This window comes from Papio anubis, chromosome 4 (assembly GCF_008728515.1).
Source record: "Papio anubis isolate 15944 chromosome 4, Panubis1.0, whole genome shotgun sequence".
Classification (NCBI taxonomy): Eukaryota; Metazoa; Chordata; class Mammalia; order Primates; family Cercopithecidae; genus Papio; species Papio anubis.
Genome location: NC_044979.1, coordinates 34,496,207 through 34,508,222, shown reverse-complemented (window position 1 = coordinate 34,508,222; position 12,016 = coordinate 34,496,207).

Genomic DNA, 12,016 nt, shown 5'->3' with positions numbered 1-12,016 from the left:
TTTTTGAGGAACAGGTGGTATTTGGTTACATGAGTTAAGTTCTTTAGTGGTGATTTGTGAGATTTTGGTGCTCCCATCACCCGAGCTGTAATCACTGAACCCAATTTGTATTCTTTTTTTTTTTTTGAGACGGAGTCTCGCTCTGCTTCTCAGCCTGGAGTGCAGTGGCGCCATCTAGGCTCACTGCAAGCTCACCTCCTGGGATCACATCATTCTCTTGCCTCAGCCTCACGAGTAACTGGGACTACGGGCGCCCGCCACCATGCCCAGTTAATTTTTTTGTATTTTTAGTAGAGATGGGATTTCATCGTGTTAGCCAGGATGGTCTCAATCTACTGACCTGGTGATCTGCCCCGCCTCGGCCTCCCAAAGTGCTGGGATTACAGGTGTGAGCCACCATGCCAAGCCTATTGTGTCATTCTTATACCTTTGCATACTCATAGCTCAGTTCCCACTTATGAATGAGAACATACATGTTTGTCTTTCCATTCCTGAGTTATTTCACTTAGAATAATAGTCTCTAATCCCATCCAGGTTGTTGCGAATGCCATTAGTTCTTTCCTTTTCAAGGCTGAGTATTCTGTCATATATAAATACCACAATTTCTTTATCTACTTGTTGGTTGATGGGCTTTTGGGTTGGTTCCACCTATTTGCAACTGTGAATTGTGCTCCCCTAAATATACACGTACAATGACTTCTTTTCCTCTGGGTAGATCCCCAGTGTTGGGGTTGCTGGATCAAATGGTAGTTCTACTTTTGTTCTTTAAGGAATCTCCACACTGCTTTCCATAGTGGTTGTACTAGGTTACATTCCCACCAGCAGTATAGAAGTGTTCCCTTTCACTACATCCACATGGACCTCCATTATTTTTTGATTTTGGCCATTCTTGCAGGAGTAAGGTGGTATCACATAGTGGTTTTGATTTGCATTTCCCTCATCATTAGTGATATTGAACATTTTTTCATATGTTTGATGGCCCGTGTATATCTTCTTTTGAAAGAAGATAGAGATGACTATTCATGTCGTTAGCCCACTTTTTGATGAGATTTTTTTTTCTTGCTAATTTTTTTGAGTTTGTTGTAGATTCTGGATATTAGTCCTTTGTCTGATGTATAGATTTTTAAGATTTTCTCCCACTCTGTGGGTTGTCTTTTTACTCTGCTGACTGTTCCTTTTGCCACACAAAAGCTCTTTAGTTTAATTAAGTTCCACCTATTTATCTTTGTTTTTTTATTGCATTTGCTTTAGGGTTCTTGGTCATGAAATCCTTGCCTAAGTCAATGTCTAGGAGGATTTTTCCAATGTTATCTTCTGGAATTTTTATAGTTTCACATCTTAGATTTAAGTCCTTGATTCATCTTGAGTTGATTTTTGTATAATGTGAGAGATGAGGATACAGTTTTATTTTCCTACTTGTGACTTGCCAATTATCCCAGCATCATTTGTTGAAAAGAATGTCCTTTCCCCACTTCATGTTTTCGTTTGCTTTGTCAAATATAAACTGACTGTAAGTATTTGGGTTCATTTCTGAGTTCTCTATTCTGTTTCATTGGTCTATGTGCCTATTTTTATATCAGTATTATGCTGTTTTGGTGACTATGGCCTTATAGTATAGTTTGAAATCAGGTAATGTAATGTTGTAGGTTCATTCTTTTTGCTTAGTCTTTCTTTGGCTGTATGGGCTCTTTTTTGGTTCCGTATGAATTTTAGGATTCTTTTATCTAGTTCTATGAAGAATGATGGTGGTATTTTGATGGGAATTGCATTGAATTTGTAGATTGCTTTTGGCAATATTGTCATTTCCACAATATTGATTCTACTCATCCATGAGCACAGAATGTGTTTCTTTTTGTTTGTGGCATCTATGATTTCTTTCAGCAATGTTTTGTAATTTTCCTTGTAGAGGTCTTTCACCTCCTTAGGTATATTTCTAAGTATTTTAATTTTTTTTTTTTTTTTTTTGCAGCTATTGTAAAAGGGGTTGAGTTCTTGATTTGATTCTCAGCTTGGTTGCTGTTGGTTTATAGGAGAACTACTGATTTGTGTACATTGATTTTGTGTCCAGAAACTTTGCTGAATTCTTTTAACAGCTCTAAGAACGTTTTGGAGGATTCTTTAGGGTTTTCTAGGCATGCAATCATACCATTATTATTGTGTGGGAGTCTAAGTCTCTTTGTAGGTCTCTAAGGACTTGCTTTATGAATCTGGGTGCTCCTTTATTGGATACATATACATTTAAGATAGTTAGCTCTTATTGTTGAATTGATCCCTTTACTACTATGTAATGGCGCTCTTTGTCTCTTTTGATCTTTGTTGGTTTAAAGTCTGTTTTATCAGAGACTAGGATTGAAACCCCTACTTTTTTTTGCTTTCCATTTGCTTGGTAGGTCTTCCTCCATCCCTTTATTTTGACCTTATGTGCATCTTTGCACGTGAGATGGATCTCCTGAATACAGCGTACTGATGGGTTTTGACTCTTTATCAAATTTGCCAGTCTGTGTCTTTTAATTGGGGCATTTAGCCCATTTACATTTAAGGTTAATATTGTTATGAGTGAATTTGAGCCTGTCATTATGATGTTAGCTGGTTATTTTGCCCATTGATTGATGCAGTTTCTTCATAGCATCAATGGTCTTTACAATTTGGCATGTTTTTGCAGTGGCTGGTACTCGTTGTTTCTTTTCATGTTTAGTGCTTCCTTCAGGAGCTCTTGTAAGGCAGGTTGGTTGTGACAAAATCTCTTAACATTTGCTTGTCTGTAAAGGATTTTATTTCTCCTTCACTTATGAAGTTTAGTTTGGCTGGATATGAAATTCTGGGTTGAAAATTCTTTTCTTTAAGAATGTTGAATATTGGCCCCCACTCTCTTCTGGCTTGTAGCGTTTCTGCTGAGAGATCCGCTGTTAGTCTGATGGGCTTCCCTTTGTTGGAAACTTGACCTTTCTCTCTGGCTGTCCTTAACACTTTTTCCTTCATTTCAACCTTGGTGAATCTGACAATTATGTGTCTTGGGATTGCTCTTCTCGAGGAGTATCTTTGTGTTGTTCTCTGTATTTCCTGAATTTGAATATTGGCCTGCCTTGCTAAGTTGGGGAAGTTCTCCTGGATAATATCCTGAAGACTGTTTTCCAGCTTGGTTCCATTCTCCCCATCACTTTCAGGTACACCAAACAAACGTAGATTTGTTTTTTTTCACATAGTCCCATATTTATTGGAGGCTTTGATCATTTCTTTTTATTCTTTTTTCTCTAACCTTGTCTTCTCACTTTGTTTCACTAATTTGATCTTCAATCACTGATACCCTTTCTTTCACTTGATCAAATTGGCTATTGAAGCTTGTGCATGTGTCACAAAGTTCTTGTGCCATGGTTTTCAGCTCCATCAGGTCATTTAAGGTCTTCTCCCCACTGTTTATTCTAGTTAGCCATTCATCTAGTCTTTTTTCAAGGTTTTTAGCTTCCCTGCAATGGGTTTGAACACCTTCCTTTAGCTCGGAGAAGTTTGTTATTACTGACCTTCTGACGCCTACTTCTGTCAGCTCGCCAAAGTTATTCTCCATCCAGCTTTGTTCCATTGCTGGCAAGGAGCTGCGATCCTTTAGAGGAGAAGAAGTAATCTGATTTTTGGAATTTTCAGCTTTTCTGCTCTGGTTTCTCCCCATCTTTGTGGCTTTATCTACCTTTGGTCTTTGATGTTGGTGACCTACAGATGGGGTTTTGGTGTAGATGACCTTTTTCTTGATGTTGATGTTATTCCTTTCTGTTTGTTTTCCTTCTAACAGTCAAGTCCCTCAGCTGCAGGTCTGTTGGAGTTTGCTGGAGTTTCACTACAGACCCTGTTTGCCTGGGTATCACCAGTGGGGGCTGCAGAACAGCAGATATTGCTGCCTGATCCTTTCTCTGGAAGCTTCGTCCTAGAGGGGCAGCCACCTATATGAGGTGTCTGTCCACCTCTACTGGGAGGTGTCTCCCAGATAGGCTACATGGAGGTCAGGGACCCACTTGAGGAGGGAATCTGTCTGTGTTCAGAGCTCAAACACAGTGCTGGGAGAACCACTGCTCTCTTCAGAGATGTCAGATAGGGACATTTAAGTCTGCAGAAGTTGTCTGCTGCCTTTTTTTGATCTATGTCCTGCCCACAGAGGTGGAGTCTAGAGGCAGTAGGCCTTGTTGCGCTGCAGTGGGCTCTGCCCAGTTCATGTTTCCTGGCTGCTTTGTTTACCTACTCAAGCCTCAGCAATGGCAGATGCCCCTCCCCAAGCCAGGCTGCCTTCTCACAGGTCAATCTCAGACTGCTGCACTAGCAGTGAGCAAGGCTCTGTGGACACTGGACCCACTGAGCCAGGCATGGGAGAGAATCACCTTGTCTGCAGGTTGCTAATGTCTCATGCGTCCATGTGAAGAGACCACCAAACAGGCTTTGTGTGAGCAAAAAGGCTGTTTGTTTCACCAGGGTGCAGGCAGGCTGAGTCCGAAAAGAGAGTCCACAAAGGGTGGTGGGATTATCATTAGTTCTTACAGGTTTTGGGATAGGCGGTGGAGTTAGGAGCAATGTTTTGTGGGCAGTGGGTGGATCTCACAAAGTACATTCTCAAGGGTGGGGAGAATTACAAAAACCTTCTTAAGGGTGGGGGAGATTACAAAGTACTTTTATCAGTTAGCGTGGGGCAGAAACAAATTACAATGGTGGAATGTCATCAGTTAAGGCTATTTTCACTTCCTTTGTGGATCTTCAATTGCTTCAGGCAATCTGGATGTATACATGCAGGTCACAGGGGATATGGGGGATATGATGGCTTAGCTTGGGCTCAGAGGTCTGACAGCTAAGACCTTGGGAAAAGCACAGTTTTTGGGCAGGAGTGTCCTGTTTTTCCATATAGTCTGTCACAGCTTCCCTTGGCTAGGAAAGGGAAATCCCCCAATCCTTTGTGCTTTTCTGGTGAGGCAATGCCCTGCCCTGCTTCAACTCGCCCTCCGTGGACTGCACCCACTGTCCAACCAGTCCCAATGAGATGAACCAGGTACCTCAGTTGGAAATGCAGAAATCACCCATCTTCTGTGTCAGTCACACTGGGAGTGGCAGACCGGAGCTGTTCCTATTTGGCCATCTTCCAGTTTCAATAGTTTTTTATTTTATTTATGCTATCTGTTTCTTCCCCCTCCCTTTTTTTTTTGTTTTGTTTTGTTTTGTTTTTTGGAGATGAAGTCTTGCTCTGTTGCCCAGGCTAGAGTATAGTGGTGTGATTTCAGCTCACTGCAACCTCTACTTCCCGGGTTCAAGTGACTCTCTTGCCTCAACTTCCTGTGTAGCTGGGAGTATAGGAGCATGCCATCACGCCCAGCTAATTTTTATATTTTTAGTAGAGATAGGGTTTCGCCATATTTGCCAGACTGGTTTTGCATTCCTGACCTCAAGTGATCCGCCTGCCTTAGTCTCCCAAAGTGTTGGGATTACAGGGGTGAGCCACCGTGCCCGGCTATTTATGCCATCTATTTCACTGAAGATTTCTCCCCTCATTTCTTGTATCATTTTTTAAAAATCCCTTACATTGGACTTCACCTTTCTCTGATGCCTCCTTGATTAGCTGACCCTCTGAATTCTTTTTCAGGAAAATCAGGAATTTCTTCTTGGTTTGGAGCCATTGCTGGTGAGCTAGTGTAATTTTTTGGGGGGGGCTGTTAAAGAAAGTTGTTTTGTTATATTAGCAGAATTGTTTTTCTGGTTCCTTCTCACTTGGGTTGGCTATGTCAGAGGGATGGTATAAGGCTCAAGGCTGCTGTTCAGATTTTTTTGATGCACGGGATGTTCTCTTGCTGTAGTGTTCTCCCCCTTTTCCTATGGATGTGGTTTCCAGAGAGCTGAGTGGTAGTGATTGTTATCTCTCTTCTGGATATAGCCACCTAGCTGGTCTATGAGGCTTCAGGCTGGCACTGAGGGTTGTCTGCACAGAATCCTGTGATGTAAACCATCTGCAGGTCTCTGAGCCGTGGATACCAGCACCTGCTCTGGTGGAGGTGGCAGAGGGGTGAAATGGACTCTGTGAGGGTTCTTAGTTTTGGTTGCTTAATGCACTATTTTTGTATTGGCCTCCTGCCAGGAGGTGGCACTTTGAAGAGAGCATCAGCTGTAGTAGCATAGGGGCAACAGGCAGTGGGCAGGGCCCTAGAACTCCCAAGAGTACATGCTCTTTGTCTTCAGCTGCCAGGGTGGGTAGGGAAGGACCATCAGGTCGGGGCAGGGCTAGGCGTGTGTGAGCTCAGACTCTCCTTGGGTGGGTCTTATGGCAGCTGCTGTGGGGGATGGGGGTGTGGTTCCCAGGCCAATGGTGTTATAGTCCCAGGAGGATTAGGGTTTCCTCTGCTGTGTCATGCAGGGAGTGGGGGAAAACTGGCAGTCATAGGCCTCACCCAGCTCTCACATAACGCAAAAGGCCAGTCTCACTCCCACCTTGCCCTCTCAAATAGCACCGAGTCTGTTTCCAAGCAGTGGGCAAGCAGGGCTGAGAACTTGCCCCAGACTACCAGCCTCATAGCTGTGAAAGCAAACCCGGCTTTCGTGCCTCCCTGTCTGTGGAATCTGCACACCAGATTCACACTCTCCCCCTAGGTCTGGACAGAAGACTTCACATTCCATTGGAATTGTTACAAAGTTCAGCTGGAAGTTTCCTTTTCCCTGTAGTCTTTTCCAAATACCTCTGGCAGCTCTCCCTAAGGACCCCTATGAGACAAGGCAGAAATAGCTTTCCAGGGGACTCAGAGAGCCCACAGGACTTTTCCTGCTGCTTCCTCTACCTCTGTATTTCACTCAGCTCTCTAAATTGACCCAGCTTCAGGTAAGGTCAGAATCTTCTCCCGTGATCTAGACCTCAAGGTTCCCCACTGAGGGTGTGTGTTTGGGGGCAGACAATCTCCATTTCCCACTTCCACAGCTTGGGCTGTATTTGGGGTGTCTCCTGGGTCCTGCAGGAGCAATCTGCTTCCTTCAGAGGGTCTGTGGGTTCTCTCAGCTTTCCTGGTTAATTTCTGCAGTTGTTCTGGAGCAAAAGTTCATGATGCAAGTCTCCACATACTGCTCTATCTGTCCATGTGAGAGCTGCAGTCTAGTCCTGCCTCTTGTCTGCCATGATCTCCTAGAATAACTTTCTACTATGGGTTTTGTTTGTTTTTGTCTTTCCACTTTTAAAAAAATTTCTGAGGTATACTTCTAGTTGTTTTCAGTCTTTGAGTCATGTTACCCCTTTTCATTTCCAGCTTTATAGTGTACTTTTTTCTAATCATAGGTGCTGAAAATAACACAGTAAATAAATAGACATGTTCAGTTCACCATCTTGAGCCATTAGGTCTAGTAAATTCATGTTGTATTTACTCAGGATGATACCTAATTCTCTAAAAAGAGTCAATGATTCCATTATCATCACGCCTGTAATCCCCACACTTTGGGAGGCCAAGGCAGGCGGATCACAAGATCAGGAGATCAAGACCATCCTGGATAACATGGAGAAACCCTGTCTCTACTAAAAATACAAAAAAAATTAGCCGGGTATGGTGGCATGCGCCTGTAGTCCCAGCTACTCGGGAGGCTGAGGCAGGAGAATCGCTTGAACCTGGCAGATGGAGGTTGCAGTGAGCTGAGATTGCACAACTCCTCTCCACCTAGGTGACAGAGTGAGACTCTGTCTAAAAAATAATAATAATAATACATGCTTTAGTACACAAAGCACTTGACCCCCTTTTTTCTCTTTATTCTGGAAGTCTTACGTATACAGTTTTCTTTTCTTCCTTATTTTCCAACTAAAGAGTCAAAGTTTTTTTCTTCCATCTTAAGTTAGTGAATTTAAACTTGGTATTTTCAGAAAGCAATGGGCACGTATACCAAGATGCTTTTAAGAGACCTGACTTTGGTTATAAAGAGATTTAATGCAAGCCTCCAGTTTAACTTGGAGGACTGAGTCACCCCTGTAATAACATGTTTGAACCGCGGATGGGGCATCCTTTGCCATTCAACCTCTGATTTGCACAAGGTGACTAAAGGACCAGCAGCAAACAAAAGCAAAGGTAAAATAGACTTTTTTTCTTGTTTGTAAAAAATTTTTAAATTGTTTTAGAAATTTGAAGAGTTAGAAAAAAGCCAATATTAATTTGTTGGAATGTTCAATTTCTTTTGTAGCCTAACTTTACTTAATTTTCAAATGCAGTACCTTTTGAAATGTGAGTTTGTTTTTATGAACCAAGCAGCCTAAAATACACATTTGTCACTGATAGTTATGAGCTAAATTTCAGTTAACTTTTTATTTATTATAAATCTACCTTTGAAAATAATTCCCACTTTAATGACTACTCAAGGCTTTCTTCATTTTTTTTTGTGCACATAGTTTCTGTGATTGCATCACTAACCTGAACTTGCGATCACATCAAAATGTATTCCATGAGGCAGGTTAGTCAATTAACTACAAATAAGCCATAAGAACACATGACTTTATGAGAGAGCCACAACTTTAATATTTTTTTGAATCAATAGATGTGAAGCATTCCTCAAGCTAGCTTTATAAACATAAATGTTTTCCATTAAAGTATAAGTGCATATTTTGACAAAGATTTTACTTTTGCAACATCTTTAATGAAGCATGTTTTTCATACCTAATTTTATAGTTATACGTACCATGATGGTCAATGCAAGAGGACTGTTTGTTGGAATAAGTATTGCAGATTTTAGGAAGCATGCAACATTTAAAAGGGCTCAGAAAGTGGATGATTTTTGATTGTAAAACTGGGTTGTACATTTTCTTTCTAAATATTGTTAAAGTGACTGAATATTTAGAGATAATCATCTGGCATTTCAAAAAAGACAAATCTTAGTAATTGGAGAGAAGATAAATAAACATATACATATATGTACATATGGATAGATTTAGATTTTCCAGAAAAGAAAGAACAAGTGCCAAAACAGTACAAGAAAGGTAAATCTTAAATCATTCAACCTATTAAAGAGAAATCTTAAAGTTGAGAAATGTAATAATGATGCGGAAAATGCTGTTTAGTGGCTATGTATATGACTGTATGTAGGTATATAAAGTGAAAATTTGAAAAATTATGAGCTAATAAAACTTGTTATCTCTAGATCCTGAGTACCTGAATAACTAATGCACAATCTCTCTCTCTCTCTCTTTCTCTCTCTCTTTGAGACAGGGTCTCTCTGTCACCCAAGCTGGAGTGCAGTGGTGTGAACTTGGCTCACTGCACCTTCTGCCTCCCGAGTTCAAGTGATTCTCCTGTCTCAGCTCCTAAGTAGCTGGGATTACAGGCACCCACCACCACGCCTGGCTAATTTTTGTATTTTTTGGTACAAACAGGGTTTCACCATGTTGGCCAGGCTGGTCTTGAACTCCTGGCCTCAAGTGATTGGCCTCCCAAAGTGCTGGGATTACAGGTGTGAGCCATGGCAACTGGTCCAGGCTTTCTTTTTTAAAACAATGTATATAAACAAAACAAAAGGGAAACCTTTTAAGACAAAACTTTTGTTTCTTCATAGACATGCTGACTTGATTCATCTTCATAATACTTGGTTTGCCGCAGGGTATGGTGGAACGTTCCTGTAGTCCCACCTACTCAGGAGGCTGAGGCAGGAGAATTGCTTGAACACAGGAGGTGGAGACTGCAGTGGACTGAGATCTTGCTACTGCATTCCAATCTGGGCGATGGAGCCAGACTCTATCACAAATAAACAAACAAACAGACAAAAAACTTGATTCTCTATTTCACCTGTTTATACAAAACTTTCCTTTCTATATTTCTCATATGTTTTATCTTACATAGTAGCATGCAACCCTCTTACATACCAGTCAGGTAGAATTAGAGTGACACTAGATTTACCTGTTTGTTTCAAAGCTTTGGGAATTCTTCCAACAAATGTGACACATGTTAGAATCCTTGTTACTTGAGATACTTATTGTACTGATAAACGCAATACAATTGTAGCAATATCTAAGAGAGCTTAGTCACATGATTTATTTCAGCCTTGCTTATAAATTAGAATTAGTTTGATGATGGAAAGAAGAGCTCTTGTTGAAATATGAATACTTAGATTTTTGTTGTTGTTCTTGAGACAGGGTCTCACTCTGTCACTCAGGATGGAGTGCAGTGGCACGATCACTGCTCAATGCAGCCTTGAACTCCTGGGCTCAGATGATCCTCCCACTTCAGCCTCCCAAGTCTCTGGAACCACAGGAACGCACCACCCGCTGGCTAATTTTTTTGTAAAGACAGGTTTTCACCATGTTGCTCAAGCTGGTCTCTAACTCTTGGGCTCAAGCAGTCCTCGGCCTCGGCCTTCCAAAGTACTGGGATTACAGGGGTGAGCCACTGCGCCACTCTACTTATAACAGAATTACAGATACTGTGAATTTCTAACAAGAACAACCTCTAGTTGTCTTGTTTATAGACTGAAGTCTCTTTACCTAAGTACTAAGCATGGGTCTAATGTTCATATGTCTTGTTCATAGACTGAAGTCTCTTTACCTAAGTACTAAGCATGGGTCTAAGGTTCATAATAGGCCCAAATGCATGAATCCTGTGCTCTGTCTTATCATGAATATGTGAAAAATCTAAATCTCATTCTTCAAGGAGCAATATTTCTTTGATACAATATACTGGGTGGTTCAAGAACTGGCTACAATCCTAGCCTGGAGTTCCTCTGCCTTTGTCAAGAGAATTCCAGAACGACCTTATTGCATCCTTAGTCTAACCCAAAATCTATGATTGGAACATTTCCAAATTTCCTTATTGTATTAGGAAATTCTCTCAAGATTACATCTGGAAATTAAAACCTATTGTGAAACATTTTGAAGTTATAAGGTTTGTGTAATTAGGCTGCATGCAATTAGCAGTCTTGGACAAATAAACTTATTTTTAAAGAATTAAAAAGTACTTGTATGAAAACGTATTTCTTCACATTTGTGGTTAATATATGTTGCTATGAATTAATGCAGGAACTCACTTTACTAAGATCCAAGTGCAACACAGTTCTCACACCATGTGAATAGGAAAACAAAGCAGACAACAAATTATCTAATGATCTTTTAAAAAATACATGCAAATTAATGATTAAATACTACATTTGATGTTTCAACAAAGTTTTTTAAAATTATATTTTAAGTTCTGCAGATATGTCTGCAGAATGTGTGGATTTGTTACGTAGGTGTACATGTGTCATGGTGGTATGCTGCACCAATCAACCCATCATCTACATTAGGTATTTCTCCCAATGTTGTCCCTCCCCCAGCCCTCTGCCCCCTTACAGGCCCCTGTGTGTGATGTTCCCCTCCCTGTGTCCATGTGTTCTCATTGTTTGACTCCCACTTAGGAGTGAGAACATGCGGTGTTTGTTTTTCTCTTCCTGTGTTAGTTTGCTAAGAATGATGGTTTCCAGACTCATTCATGTCCCTGCAAACATGGAGGGACATGGAGAGCAGTGATCGTGCCACTGCACTCCATCCTGAGTGACAGAGTGAGACCCTGTCTCAAGAACAACAACAAAAATCTAAGTATGTCCCCATTCATTCTTTTTTATGGCTGCATAGTATTCCATGGTGTATATGTGCCACATTTTCTTTATCCAGTCTATCATTGATGGGTATTTGGGTTGGTTCCAAGTCTCCACGGTTGTGAATAGTGCTGCAATAAATATGTGTTGATGTGTCTTTATAGTAGAATGATTTATAATCCTTTGGGTATATACCCAGTGATGGGATTGCTGGGTCAATTGGTATTTCTGGTTCTAGATCCTTGAGGAATCTCCACACTGTCTTCCACAATGGTTAAACTAATTTACGCTCGCACCAACAGTGTAAAAGTGTTCCTATTTCTCCACATTCTCTGCAGCATCTGTTGTTTCCTGACTTTTTAATGATTGCCATTCTAACTGGTGTGAGATGATAATTCATTGTGCTTTTGATTTGCGTTTCTCTAATGATCGGTGATGATGAGCTTTTTTTCATATGTTTGTTGGCTGCATAAAT